General features: G+C 48.4%; 1 protein-coding gene across 1 annotated transcript in view; it reads right to left on the reverse strand.

Annotated features, from left to right (window-relative positions):
• The window catches only part of LOC147729485 (apolipoprotein L6-like), a 361,042-nt gene extending 350,000 nt beyond the window's left edge, over positions 1-11,042 (reverse strand). The window contains exon 1 of the mRNA XM_086954354.1: positions 10,856-11,042. The gene's annotated coding sequence lies outside the window, so the exon portion shown is untranslated. The remainder of the gene's footprint in view (positions 1-10,855) is intronic.
• Between the last annotated feature and the right edge of the window lie 4,541 nt (positions 11,043-15,583).

Here is a 15,583-nt window from a genome sequence, read left to right on the forward strand (position 1 = left end):
CGGTTTCTGAGTGAGAGTGAGAGAGAATTAGAGGAGTGTCATTTATGTAATTGCCTTTCTCCTAAAGTGACTCAGCACCCATTAACCACTTCTGATCTTTCTACACATGTGTGGGAAAGAAAGGCTATAAACTTTTTAGAGCCCCTAGAGAATGGACATCCTTTATTGGTGGTCATTGATCAGTATTTCCGTTTTCCCCTGGTGGAGGAAATGTCATCTACAATCCACGACAAAGTCATTGACTGGCTGTATGATATATTTGCAGTGTGTGGCATACCACACAATCTCAGTTTGACCATGGTCCACTGTTCAATAGCAAGGGATTTAAGGAGTTTTTGACCAGGCCTAACGTAAAGCATCAAAAATGTAGACCCTTGCGGCCGCAGGCTAACTGGTCGTGGAACATTTTATGGCAACTCTGAAACAAGGGATCCAGCATGCATCGATGGAGGGAATTGAGCTGAGTCAGGCCTTATGTCAAGCCCTCTGTGCCTATCATTTGACTCTTCACTACACCACCGGTGAAAGTCCTGGCACCCTGATGTTTGGGAGAGCTAGAAGAACCAAATTACCACAGAGACGACTGTATGAACGCGAGATGATGAAGAGATTTGTGCTACTGATGCTGTGGAGAAGTGTGGCTCACTGGTTAGAGCAGGCAGACCCTGAAGCAGAGGTCAGACCCGGGACCAGGGTTCGATTCCCGACGCGGCAGGGTGTTGAGCTCAAATGTCCTCGGACTCGATAATTCTTGCTTTGGTGCCTGACCTAATCATGGGTTCACACTCTGCCACTCTGGGCATTAAGCTTGCTTAATCTCCACAATGGCCCCCCGCGGCGGGATGCCTGGCTTTCACCTTGGGGATGCCCTGTAGGGGCTATCTCACAGGGAAAAGCCAGGACGGGTTCCCAAGGCAAGCGCGGAGATACCCCTTCGGGGGTCGATTCTGGCGCTATATAAGAATATAATAATAATAATAATAATGCTACTCCAGAACGCAAGATGATGACAGGAGATCTTCTTTGACGAAGGATTCTGGGCTCTTGTCAAACAAAAAAGGACATGAAAAACAGATCCTCTGATTGTTGTTGGACCTCAGAAAGTTCTGATGTGCAAAGAACACCTGATAAAGGCACAACCTCCTGGCAAATCTATCACAAGGGGCTCAGCACATTTCAGACAATAGTCTCGACAATCATTTGTCCCTGTAATCCCAGATAACAAGCTGCCCCACCTGAAGGCCCAGAATAGACACTAGATTCCATACTTTTGATGTCCACTCCAGGCACAGTTCAACTACCTCATACCACGTGGTCTGGCCAAACTGTGCAAGCACCTCAACGACTTATCGAAAAAATATAATGCTGCTTTTATTTATTTAACGAGGGGCTATTTAGGGCCTCATATACAAGGTTTTGGCGCAGGGCAGCGCCGCAAGGAATCGTGCTGTAGGACCCTGCACTAAAAGGGCAGGTATGCGCTGTTTCTATGAGATACTGTGCATTCCTGTCCTTTTACCCTGAGCTGGCGCACAATGGGCTCCCATGCGCCAATGCAGGAACCCTTGTGCCACGGTGCAAGGGGCCCTGTGTTGCAGGGGTAATTATTTTTGTGCAGGAAGGCACAACTTCCTGCAAAAAGAAATCACAAGTCGTTTTCCTCTTTCTATGTGTGCTGCAGTATGCAGCACATATGGAAAAAGGAAAGATGAGGAGATATAAAGGTATTTCTCCTAATTGCACCTCTCCTATTCCTCCCCGGGGGAGGCGTAGGAATCTGATGCATTCCCAGGTGTGCGAAACCTTCAAAATTTGGGAATGCATCAGAATCCATGAGTGTTGCATGCGAACCCCCACAGCAACACCCAAGGAACGCCCCTGTCACACACAGAGTAATGCTTGAAAGGGGACAATATCTACAAGGCCATGGAAGGCCACACAAAGTGGTTTTGCGAAGCCTTGTAAATATGGGCCTGCAGCCTGCACACCGGTGCGTCAATATTAGGGATGCACCGGCCCTACAAGCCATTTGTAAATATGCTCCCTAGTGTAATAAGGTGTGTGCACTAGGACCCCACTTTTCTTAAACAACAATGATCCCGTGCATAGAAGAATGACGCCAGGGAAGATCATATCGACCGCATTTCTCGGCTTCCCCTGGCGTCGACCTGTTACGATTCTGTAACACGGCAACTACCGCCCACATTAGGGCTGCAGAACTCAATTACTTGAGTAACTACTCTCACGCAATGATATGCCTTTCATTGCATTGGCAAATTAAGGTTTAATGTAAAAGGCAATATTATTGTCTGTCCTGATGATGGTTCCGATAATCCTTTAAGGGGAACCGAAACGCCGTCGACCTGCTCATGCACCATATACAGATGTTTTGATTGTATAGATTGGTGTAATGGTGCTTATTGATATTTTCTGTGCATTGTATTCGTAAGCAGAAAAACGTTTGTTTTTGCCTTCAAACCTTTCCTATCTTCACCAACGGTAATTACCCCGCGAGTGTTGGGCACAGGCTTGTGTACCACACAGGGGTTCTGTGGAAGGTATCCTTGTTTTACTTTGTTAATCGTTGTTTATTCAGTAAACTTGAAGGACCCCTGTCCGGCTGGATAAGTCTTTCTAAAATATGGATTTGATTTCGTCTATATTTATTGTTTGGTAATTCTTCTATGCACGGGATCATTGTTGTTTAAGAAAACTGCTCCCCGAGGTCCCTGGCTGATTGTTTTGGGGTCCCTTGTTGTTCAAAAAGAACACTAGGACCCCACAGCCCAAGGCGGACTCAATGAAAGAATTATGTAATCTTTTGGGAGGGGTTGAGGTGTGGCTATGAACAGTTATGAGGTAATGAGAAGTACAGTTTGAATGCTGCACACTGATAAATAAAGATGTTGGTAACGAGCTCCGTGTGTGGCTTGTTGTGGTGCATGCTCCCAGGCTGGGCAGGACACGACCTCTTCAAACACGAATCGGTGAGAAGGAATAGAAATTTACAGGCTGAATATTTTTTCCCTGTGGGTGATCGCCACTTCCATTGTAGATTTTGATTCGGTCTGTAACCCAAACCCACACCCAATGTCAGCTACAAGTGCAAGAGGTAAATATATTGTTGAATTCTTTATTAGGAGCCGATAGGGAGAATGGCCATCGCCACAGTGTGCAGTAAAAGAACACGTTCCCAAGTTTGCAGTCCCCAGAAATAGGACCAAGAAATCTCCTAAGAACTATCAGCCGCCATTACCAAGCATGGCCAACCACTACGCTACAACACCATCTCATGGAAAATAACTGAGTAGGGACTTAAAATAAAACCCTACGTGAACTAATAATAACATTAATTATTAAACTCTTTAAAAATATAAATATATTTTCTTTACTGCTAAAAAGTTCATAAATCATTTGAGTAAAACATATTTTGATAACCTTTAAATTTGGAAAATATTTTAAAATTCATATTTGTTAAAATAATTAATTTTTTTTCATTAATTGCATATGGTAGTTTCAATAATGTTTAATACATATTACGAATATTTAATTATTTTACTTTGGGAAGATGTGTTCTATTAATTTATACTTATTAATTATTTTGTTTTAATTTAATATATTTAAATTAATAATTCAATTTTTTAATTTCAAGTTAAGTGAGTATTGCTGTCACATTTTTTATATTGGTCTACATTGAAACTACATATATAAAATAATTTCCTGTTAAAATTTCACTTTGATTTTATTTTTCAATTTTAGTTTGGTTTTATTTTTCAGTTTTGAAAGCATATATCACACTTTATGTTGACCCTATAATTTACCAAAGGAAGATCTGTGCCACAAGTTCCTAGTAGTTACTTTACACTTGAAAATTAGGCTCCACCCCTGAATTCAGGGCGTGCATACATATAAGTCTATACTCTACAGTAGTTTTACACTCATAAATGGTGAGTGGTGAAAGGTAGATTTATTCAGATGGAAGTTTACCTTCATGAGTCCCCCCGACATGCACAGAAAGCGAATTTCCTTGAATTAAACCCAGTTTGGAATCGGATTAAATGAAGCACATTTTCTGCATATTACACACACAGATATGTTCAGGGTTATTATATGTAAGACTGTTACTCTCACTTCCTAAAAGTAATCAATTTTATGAAGAAGTGGGGAATAAAAAAAGTATTAATTGTGTAGATCACATGGACAGCCGCTTTAAAACGAACTGCTGAGTTGGCGGTGTACACATACTAAAAGGCGGCCTGTTTAACACCATATGCAACTTGGTGCACATTAGCGCACTCGGGCACAATAGGTGGTGGTGCCTCGTGGGCAGTACTGAGACGCCCTGAGGTTCAGAAACAACCTCAGATTGGTAAATGGCATGAGAGACACCGTGGGTGGGAAGGGAGTGAGCAGGGGAGATTTGGAGAGAGAAAGAGAGAAAGGTGAGCATGGTGGGAAAGAAGTGAAAGGAATTTGGAAGAAGCTGATATGAAGTTTGGAAGAATTGAAAATGAGATATATAAAAAGGAGATAATTCAGTTACGTTAAGTAAGTAAGGGAGAAATAGCAAGAGAGCTCGGGTGGGGAGGGATGTGTTAGTGGGAGAAATAAAGTGGAAAGAGAAAATGAGATGAAGGGAACTAAAGTGTTGGCAGAAATGAGTAGGAGAGAGGAGAGGGCGGGAGACTGGAGTTTGAGAGGAGGTTGGGAGAGGGATAAGTGAGTAGGGGAGAAGAGAGAAGGTGGTAGGAAGAAAGAAAAAGGTCACCCAGAAGAAAGAGCTGCAGACATCTGTGGCTAGGCTGAAGAAGAGAATGCAGAGCAATGGCGGTGTCATGAGGTAGAGAGATGGGGGTGGGGGTATCAGAGGAAGAGAAGGCGGTTCAAGAGAGTGAAGATGTAGGGGGCCTTTGAGAATAGTCAAGGAGAGAAAGGGTGGGCCGCAGAGAGAAGGTAAAGGAGAGAGGAGGAAAGGGAGCAGGGATTGGAGGATGGAGAGAAGTGTGCAAGTCGGGCAAATATCAGGTGATATGGGAGCGGTGGGGGGTAGGAAAGAGAGATTGAAAGAGGGCGCGAGCGCGTGGGGGGAGAGGTGGAGAGACTGGAGACTTGTGCTGGAGCGAAGAACTAAGCAGGGGGTGAATGGAAAAAGTGGGAAGGACTGTAGAAGATATTGTGCAATCTTTCAATAAATTTATTTTATTTGGAGACAGGACTGTTCGAATGTTGCTGCTCCATGCGGTGCGGCTCAATGTGCACACTACTTGTTCTCCTAGGAACCTGTAAGTGAACATTGTAAAACATCTCGACATGCCGTGGGCTAATACCAAGACGAGTGGCAGCTCTGGGAGCCGGGCCTGAAGGGACTGCGGGATACCCCCGCACCGACCCACGCACCCTTTCTGTGTGTAAGCAATTTTATGAAGAAGTGGGGAATATAAAAAAAGCATTACATGTGAAAGTCACACGGACAGCCGCTTTAAAACAAACTGCTGAGGTGGTGAAGTACACATTGTATTTTTCATGATTTGCAACATGCTGCACAATGGTGCACTCGGGTACAATAGGTCATGATGCCGCGTGGCCAGTACTGAGACGCCCCGAGGTTCAGAGACAACCTCAGATTGCTAAGTGACAAGAGAGTCACCGTGGATGGGAAGGGAGTGAGCAGGGGAGATTTGGAGAGAGAACGAATAAGATAAGGAGGGTGGGAAAATAAAGTGTTAGGAGTTTGGAAGAATTAAAAGGGAAATGGATAAAAATGAGATAGGTCAGTTACGTGAAGTGAGTAATTGAGAAATAGCAAGAGAGCCAGCGTGGGGAGGGATGTGTTAGTGGGAGAAATAAAGTGGAAAGACAAAATTAGATCTAACGTGCTGGCAGAAATGAGTAGGAGAAACACATAGTGGTAGAGGGTAGGAAAGAGGGCTTGAAAGAGGGCGCGAGCGGGTGGGGGAGGATGTGGAGAGAGGCGAGACTTGTACTGGGGGAAGAGATAACCATGGGAGCGAATGGAAAGACTGTCAAAGTTATTGTCCAATCTTTCAGCAAATATATTCTATTTGGAGAATGGACAGATAAAGTGTTACTGCCCAGTACTGTCTTTAATACGACTCTTTGACAAAGCTTGAAAATCTCTGCAGGCGCCCGATCACTTATAAAACAGACCCCAGCCTCAGAACCCCTGCCCGGGGCTTGTAGTGAAACTGAGGCTCCTCGAAGCCAGGCGTGAGCTTGTTAGGAGGGGTTGCACCAGTGTGTGCACAAAAACCGGACCCATTTGTGGTGCGGCTCAATAGCACGCTACTTGTTCTCCCAGTGATCATTGTAAAACATCTCAACATGTCGTGGGCTGCCACCAAGACGTGTGGCAGCTCTGGAAGCCGGGCCTGAAGGGACTGCCGGATACCACAGCACCGACCCACGCACCCTTTCTGTCTGTTATGTGTCGCGTGTTGTGACATGAGTTCTTCTGAAGACTGTACAGCGACCCCCAGACAGACATAAAACACACAAGACGAGTCTCTGGACCGCTGTAGAGAAACGGATCACCCTCTCTGTCTTGAGTGCTACTGGCCACGATATCTGTTTCCCCTTTGTGGGACCAGGACCAGGACCTTCGAGTCAGTCTTTCTGCCCCTACCCGGGGTGACGGTGTAGTCTTTGCGTCGTAAGGCACCTGTGCTCGATGTGGCAGGTTGTCTGGTGGAGTAATCGAGTGTGCATTGTCATTAGGGCTAGACACGTTGTTCTGAACGGGAAAAGCGTCCCTTGGTTCGCTGATGTGTTCAGGTGCTTGGCGCCATGGCCGTTGTCGGGACCACGATTCTGTCGACTCAACGGATCGGACCGAGATGTTATCTAAGTCAGAGGGGTCCTCACTCACTTCCCGCTGAGAATGTTTCTTTAAAACTGTTGCGTGTGGTCGTTGTCGGGACCACGATTCTCCTGATTCAAAGGATCGGACCGACATGCTCTCTGAATCAGAGGGGTGCTCCGTTAGTCTCCCCTGTGAGTGCTCCTTTGGGAATGTCTTACCCGGTGGTCTTCGGAACCGGGTAGTCCGTGACGAGCTGCTTTCCGTCTCGGAATTGTCTTTGCAAGGCTTCTTCGTGTGTCTGTGTCGTAACATTTTCACGGTTGTCTCATTTGGGAGATTGTTTGAGGATTCCGCGCTTGTTCCTTGCGCGTGATCCCAGGCGGTTGCCTCTTCGTTCTCCTCGTCTGATGTTACCCATCCACGCTCTGTTTCTATGTTGTCGCGGGGCCCAGGGATGCTTTGAGGCCCATGACTGTGTGGGTCTTTTCCTCTCCATTTGTTTGGTGATCTAGTGTCTCTGATCGGTGGGGGGTGCATCCTTCTGCTAGCTGTTTCCTCGGGCTTATCTTTGCCCCTTGGTGATTGATGTTCCAACGTCGATTTCCTGTCTTGATCACTGCCGCTCCTCCTATTGTTTGTCTCTCTCCCCCACTGGTTGTGCAGAATGTCGTTTTGCCCAGGAGTGCAGTCTGTCCCACTGGACGCTCCCTCTTTGTCAGAGTGACGTGTGTTGTGCGGTGACTGACTTCTTGAGGGACTCCTAGAGGATGGATGATTCCGGGGTGACTCCGAGTATTCTTTGGTTCTCTCCGAGTCGCCAGACGCTGAGTAGTCTGACTCTGAGCATTCCATGTTACTGTGCCTCCTCTGCTGTCTTTTTTGTCTTTTCTCTGGCCTGCCTTCTCTCTCTCTCTTTTTGTGGTTGTTGGAATTCTGGGTTCTCTCTTCCCAGGTATTTCGAAGTTTTGTACTCAGATGCACATCCCTCCATTTGCCTCTTGTCTGGACGTGCATCCCAATTTCAGCTTTCTTGACAATTTCTTTTAGCGACCAATGTCCTCTAAGTATCTTGCGGCTTGTTTCGGGGTTTTCACAGCCTTCGATTATTCTGAGCCGAACAGCATCCTCATTCGTAAACGTGTTGAAATGACAGCCTTGAACCAGACTTTGCAACCGAATGATGAAATGTGGCAATGGTTCGCCTGGTTCCTGCCGTGCCGTGTTGAAGACCATGCGATTGTGATCTACCTCTGCCTGTGCATTGAGATGGGCATGGAGTTCCTCTTGGAGTTTGTCATAAGTGTCTGCTTCTTCCTTGGAAAATGTTCTAATTGGGCATCGGCCCCCGGGACCCACCAGACGGAGGAGTAACAGTAGACATTTTCTTTCCCTTTGCTCACCGTTGGCTTTCAAGAAATCGTCCAATGCTTCCAGCCACCAGTGCCGTTTGAGGTCCTGAATCCAATCGTCACTCTGTGCCACTGGGGGCGATACTTCAAGATGTGGATTGAAGCATTGAGTTACGTCTCCTCCCGCCCTGAGAGAAAGAAGGCCGGACCGGTCGTAGACGCGGGACCGTGTGCTGTCCATGTTTCCTTGGATTTCAGGTGCTTCCGTTTCCGTTTTAGCATGAGCTTGCTCACTAGTCCTTCAGTATTCGGTCGATGTTACATTCCTGAACTTGTCCATTGTTGGTGACAATGTTGGATTTCCCTTGCTTGTTGTGTGCGGTCATTGGCTACCCCACATGCGCATTGGCTCGTGCTCGTTGCTGATTCGGGAGTAATTACTTATGCCTTGTCGTGGTTTATATTTGTTTGTGGCCTCCTCTATTTGACAGACGCGCGTTACTTCCTGACATTCGCCACTGCACAGTCACTTGCGTATCCCCCTGTTTGCGTTTCCACCCGTGCTGACCTTAGTTTTGTCGCTGCTTGTTCGTTGAGTCACTCTTGTGGTTGCTCGTGCTTGTTGATTGATACACTCTCGCGTTAGCATGTGCTTATTCTGGTTGGTTGCCAAGATTCGTGCAATGTTGTCCACGTGTCGTTGTCCTCGCTTACTGCTTTTGCATTTACCAGCGTTTGTTTAGTGGCACATACCAAGGCTTGTTGACTTGTACGCACCAACACGTGATTGTTTGCCTGCACCAGTGCTTGTTTACTTGTCTTCCCCAGTGTTAGTTTGGTCACTGTCAACGCTTGCTTCCGTTTGTTGATTTGCACGTGTCAGTGCTTGTTTGTTTGCATGTATCAATGTTTGTTCGCTCTGGGCTAATGCTTGCCCTCACAGGCACCACTGCTTGGTGACTTTCCTTCACCAATGCTCGTCTTCTTAGATTGCTTCTTGCATTTGCATGGGCTGGTTTGTCGTCTTTTCGGCACTTTATTAATATTCACTTGCATGCACCAACGCTTGTTTGCATGCGTCAATGTTTGTACTGTTGCCGTCACCAATGCTTGCTTCACTTACAGTCGCCAATGTCTGTTTATTCTTTACTTGCATTTGCCAATGTTTGTTTGCATGTGTCAATGTTTGTTTTGCTAGTCACTAATGCTGGCTTCACTTGCCTCTGCATGCACCAATGCTCGTTGATTTGCATGTATCAATGCTTGTTTACTGGCATGTATCAATGTTTGTTTATTTTGCCAATGCTTGTTTCTTGTAGTCGCCAGTGCTTATTTATTTTGTCAAAGTTTGTCTCTTGTAGTCGCCAGTGTTTGTTTGTTTTGCCAATGCTTGTTTCTTGTAGTCGCCAGTGCTTGTTTGTTTTGCCAATGCTTGTTTCTTGTAGTCGCCAGTGCTTGTTTGGATGTCTGTTGCCTTTGCCACTGGCTGTTTGGTCTTTGCCAATGTTTGTCCTTTGCCAATGCTTATTCCCACTGTTCGCCTGACTTAAAGATGGCCGCCGCTAGATTTCACAGGGATGTCCTTCCAGCTGCCTGACTCTAAGATGGCCGCGCGAGAATCTCGTTTTCAACGGGATTTCGGCCGTTTTTTCGTTTCTTCACCGGAGTTACTGCATTTCTCAGTGCTTCCACTTACCGGTTGCAGCCAGGATCCACCGCTGGAGTCACTACTTCAGGTAGGGCAGCTTTCCTTGACTTCTGCCGCCGGGGTGGGCTCCCGCCTTACTCAGCGCTCTTCGCGCTTCTCAACTCCGACACCCTCCCAAATTACACGCATCGGGCGTGAGGGTTTTTCTCCTTCCGATCACGGGCATTCAGGCCCCAGTTCTCCGGCGCTCATTCGCGCTCCTCAGCCGGTCCTTCAGGGATCGATTCTCCCACCGCTGGGCACCTATTCCAGGTCTCTGGGGTCTAGCAGGGTCGGAGTGGGCTCCCGACTCCTGTCTTTATGAGGGCCACTCACTGCACACATCGCCGGCGCGCTTCACGTTTGAGCGCGAAGGGCTCTTCTCCGGCACCGAGCGTTTCAGCGCTCTTTTCAGTCTCTCCTCTCAGTTCCCTCACGATCTGCAGAGGGGTCGAGTTGCCTGCTGATGGCCTCTTCAGTCGAAGCAGCAGTTCAGTCACACTCGACAGCTCGATTTAGGCTGCTGCTCGGGACAGGGTATTCTCACAAGGTGCTGGGGTCTGTGGGTTTTGCTGATCCCACCCTCGTCGCCAGTTGTAGCATCCTGCTACAAGAAACACAGACACAAGTACTCATGTCAACTGGAGCTTTATTCACCACGTCTTATCCCTGCATTGTCCCTGCTCTAACTGCCCACTTCCTAAGTCCGCTCCTCCTCTTCCTCTGACCCCCTAGCTCCGCCCACACCCAACTGCTGGTATGCTGACTTCACAACACGCACCTCTGCAGTGGGGGGCGTCCCAGAGCCACAAGAGAGGGCGCCTAGAGAGAATGGAAACGCAAGGGCGGTGGGCGCTGCACAAAGTAAACACACAGCATACCTGTGTGCGAGGACAGAAAGCAGGGCCCCACAGACAGTACAGTGACTGGAGGCAGCGCTAGGAGTTGGGAGGGACACGTGAGCGCTATCCACTCAGGCCGCCTCTCAGCGCTACTCACCTGCTGCAGCGGAGTTGGTGTCCTAGTGCCTGGAAGCCGTGAGTGCAGCGCTGGGCTCGAGTCCTAGAGCCTGGAAGCCGTGAGTGCAGCGCTGCGCGTCGAGTCCTAGTGCCTCGAAGTCGTGAGTGCAGCGCTGGGCTCGAGTACTAGAGCCTGGAAGCCCTGAGTGCAGCGCTGCGCGTCGAGTGTCTGCTTATGAGCTCCAGGGAAGGTTTAAAGCCCCTCACAGAAGTGAAAGTGAAAGTGAGGTTCAGGGCAAAGGGCGTTTATTGCTGCTCTCTGCTCTGGTACCGAGCAGAGCCCCAGTAACTTATTATCAATCTATTACAAGGAACCTACCCTGGGCAAACACCATCAGGAGATCGTAGACGAGCCCGAGCAGGGTGTGACAAACACGCGACTGAGCTCAGACCTCGACAGTTTGTGGAGAAGGAAACTGCTGTCATTTTAAACATTAAACTATACAAAAAAATGATGGATGGAAGGTTTGAATTGAGCTCAGCCACTGGAAATTACTCGGGCCGTCCCAATCCATGTTCTTTTGTACACCATGTCTCCTCAGTTTGGACCCACACATGGGTCTCGGCTCACTGTGCCGCTGGGACTAAGCTATACCTGGCTGAAGAGCCCTAACTAGTCAAGTCAAGTCAAGTCAGGTAATTTATATAGCGCACTACATACCCAGAGGGTCTCAAGGCGCTTGGGGAAGGGTGGGGAATTATTTGTCGAAAATCCAGGTTTTAAGCTGCTTTCTGAATGCTAGGTGGTTTTGAGTGAGGCGGAGGTGAGTGGGAAGTGAGTTCCATGTTTTAGCCGCTAGGTAGGAGAATGATCTTCCTCCCATGGTGGATTTGTTGATGCGTGGGACCGCAGCGAGGGCTTGGTTGGAGGAGCGTAGCTGGCGGGAGGGGGTGTAGAAGGCAAGTCGTGTGTTGAGGCATTCGGGTCCAAGTTCGTAAAGTGCTTTGTGTGCGAGGGTGAGGAGGCGGAACGTTATCCTCTTATTGACAGGGAGCCACTGGAGGTCTTTTAGCTGACCGGAAATGTGGTCTTTGCGCGGGATGTCGAGTATGAGTCTAGCTGATGCGTTTTGGATGCGTTGGAGTTTTCTCTGGAGTTTAGCGGTGGTACCGGAGTATAGGGTGTTTCCGTAGTCCAGGCGGCTTGTAACTAGTGCGTGAGTGACCGTTTTTCTAGTTTCGGTGGGGATCCAGCGAAATGTTTTTTTGAGCATGCGGAGGATGTTGAAGCAAGATGATGAAACTGCGCTGACTTGTCTGGACATCGAGAGAGAGGAGTCCAGGATGACGCCCAGGTTCCGTGCATGGTCCGTCGGGATGGGTGCTTTTCCTAGGGCAGCTGGCCACCAAGAATCGTCCCAGGTGGAAGGGGAAGTGCCTAAGATGAGGAATTCTGTTTTGTCTGAGTTCAGTTTAGGACAGCTGTGCTTCATCCACTCGGCTACTTCTTTCATTCCTTCATGTAGGTTGGTTTTGGCGGTGTTTGGGTCTTTGGTGAGGGAGAGGATCAGCTGGGTGTCATCAGCGTAGGAGATTATGTTGAGGTTGTGTTGTCGAGCGATGGCCGCGAGGGGGCTCATGTAAACGTTGAAGAGGGTGGGGCTAAGAGAGGATCCTTGTGGCACGCCGTAGATGACTTCGGTGGCCTCCGACTTGAACGGTGGGAGGCGGACTCTCTGAGTCCTTCCGGCGAGGAATGAGGTGATCCATGTAGGAAGGTGGATATCTGACTATGGTTACCCTCAAACTTTTTGCCTGGTGTTTAGCTAGTTTTTGACATAGTTGGCCTGGGATCCTGCTATTCATGGCCCCTGGCTAATTGCTCTCTCCTTAAAATGGACTCCATGTACCTTAGGTGCATACACAATTGGAACTGGTTCACCTTATTGTCCCCTGTAACAGTGTACCCTAGGTCCCCAGGGCATAGGTGCATCCAAGGCCTACCAGGGGCTGCAGCATGTATTGTGCCACCCCTGGCCTGGCCTCCATATTTGAAACAACTGGCTGATCACTCAGCTGGGGTAAGTTGGTGTAATCACCTCTTACTTATATCCCTATATCTACCCTTAAACTGGACACATATGTTCCTATCAGCCACTCCTATGGAAGGCCTCATCAATCCTGGAGGCAGAGTGCTTGGAAATATGTGAGATGGTGCTCTAGCATGAGCTGAGCCTGTCTGCAGCTGTCGGGAACCACTCCCTAAGCTGTTCCGGGATATTGCCATTCCATATACTCTTAAGTGCATTATAATCCTCGCGGTTATATGCTATCTTTGGTTTGGCTTTATCAAAACATGTCGAGTAAGGTGTCATACGAATTGGAATACTATCCCCTCGACAGTTCTGTCGACGGGGATAGCATTCCACCCTTCTAGAGGGACACGACATGTGTGTAGCCTTAACCCTTGTTAAAGTTAACCAGAGCCTCAGCATCACAAAATGGATGCTGCCACCACAGACACAAGTCTGGCCCCCTGCTGCTGGGAGTCCTTCCAGCGAGGGAAGCTTGGACAAAGGGTTTCCTGCCTTGAGAGGTGCGAGCACCTCCCCAGACAGGGTTTTGTGTATTGGGTAGGACAGGGCTGAATAGATTCAGACAAGCCCGGGGCACACAAGGTGTCCCCGTGCATAAGCCAGTCCAAACCGGTCCTGGGACTTTCCAGACCCAGGCCTGGCGAGGAGCTGGACAAAGGAAAGGGGGTGTAACCGCCCCCCTTCCTGGTTCCTCCCAGAGGAGGGACCTAGTAGGTGATCCACCCCTCAGATTGGGAATAAGAGCGGGAGCAGTGCCATTGCACGGCAGATCATCCTGAAATCAACTTTAAACAAGAAGAAGACTGGACTTCGACATTCTGCTGCACAGAAGACTGAAGAGAATCTCCCTTGTGGCCTAGGCGTGGCCACCCTGTGAACACAGGCACCAACCAGCAACTCGACGTCTGCTTTGCCGCCGCCTCCTGCTGGAGCCCGAGGGCAGAGTCTGACAAGACCCAGACTCCCAGACCTCTCACAGCTCGATCCGAGTCCCTGCAAAGAAGGGACCCATGGAGGCACCGAGTGACGTGGGACCGGACCTCTTGGAAGACACTTGAAAAGCTGACTGCGCAGCAACCAAGGCATCCTCGATGTTGTGCTTTGGGGACTGAGAACCCCCATCACTGAGCAGCCCTTGCATTGAAGATCAGCCCCCCAGCATCTCTACGATCTGCGTGGGGCCCTTTTGCATTATGCCACTCGACGCGCCATCCCGGCCAATAGCCACGTGATCAGCGGCCATCTTGGCGACGAAACCGACAAACTACACTGCGGAACTGGTTGCTCCAGAGTTGCCCTAGCTCCTGCAGAAAGGAGCACCCGCTCTGACTTTGCTGGTCCGAGTGATAAGCATCTTTTGATTCCTGCGTGGCTTGCATTAGCCAAGGCCTGTTTAATCCGATCAGGTGGCCAACACCGCCAACAGCAAGAAGCTTGCGTGGGACAGCTCGTGACCGACTCCTGGACGTCCTTGACCCCCGGTGTCTACGTGGCTCCAGAGAGAAGCTACACCTCTGTCATGTGCTTATCTAGGTTCCTGATCGATACTGTGACCTTATGCCCCTATTCGGCTATAAAGCCCTTTGTTCCCTATATTGGCATAACCGTTCAAGTACGATTTTCTGTAAAGTCATCTCTGGCCTCACACGAGCAGAGCCACAGAGCCACATTCCAGCATGACTCTCTGCTACTTCCTTTGCGACCAATTAGTGCAATGACAGAGCAGCAGTCACTATCTGATATTCCTAGATAACACTCCGAGTTCTTCAACAAGATAAAAACTTAGCAAACCTGGAAATCCCCGCTTGCTATGTTTTGATTAGTAATAGAACTCTAATGAGCAACTGATAGCTGCCACTTCCTAGTGACATCTTTAATTGACGTCTTATGTCCAGCAAACTTGCGTCAAACCCGGCACCTGTCAGGTATAAATATTACCAACGTTGCCTTAAGCAATGCGAAGCTGTGAGCTGTGAGAGCGAAGCTAACTGCTGTTGAGCGTTGCCTGTCGCTGCAGCCTGCTATCCTGTGGTGGTGAAGCTACTGATTACCATTATCGCCGCTACAGCGCGAACTATGGTGCAGTACGCTTGAGGAGCCGTGCAGCCGTCCTCTGCGAAGACATCCAGCCCAGCTGCCCGCGGACGCTGTCACCCCTCCTTCCTCCAGACGCGCTGAGAGAAGCCGCTGCCTTTCTCGTGCAGAGAAATCCAGTCCCGGCGCTTCCAGTTTACCCTCGCAGGTGACTGGGATATCGAGAGAGACCCCTGAAGGAGATACCAATCCTCCATCATTCTATTCAGAGGTATGGTGTTGACTAAACCCTTAGACGAGAATTCTTGAAACAAACCTTGGCAAAACCAACTTAACTTAAGCTACTTACTTACTCCCCCTTCTCACGTGTTAGGCCTAGGTCAGGCACACTGGGGTAGGCTTAGTTAGAAGCACCAGTTGAGTATGTTAGCCTAATGTATATATGACTGTATATATGTTTTATTACTTTTAAACCATTGTATGGCTAAGAAACCATATCAATGCTTTTACAGTTCTATTTCGCTATTCTTATCTTACTGTACGTACTTTTTATAATAACAGTTATTGCAATTGTGGCAATACATTTCTCTTGTATGAGAAGAAAGACTGTTCAATAAATGTCAACCTTTATTGATACA

This window comes from Lissotriton vulgaris, chromosome 2_1 (genome assembly GCF_964263255.1).
Source record: "Lissotriton vulgaris chromosome 2_1, aLisVul1.2, whole genome shotgun sequence".
NCBI lineage: Eukaryota > Metazoa > Chordata > Amphibia > Caudata > Salamandridae > Lissotriton > Lissotriton vulgaris.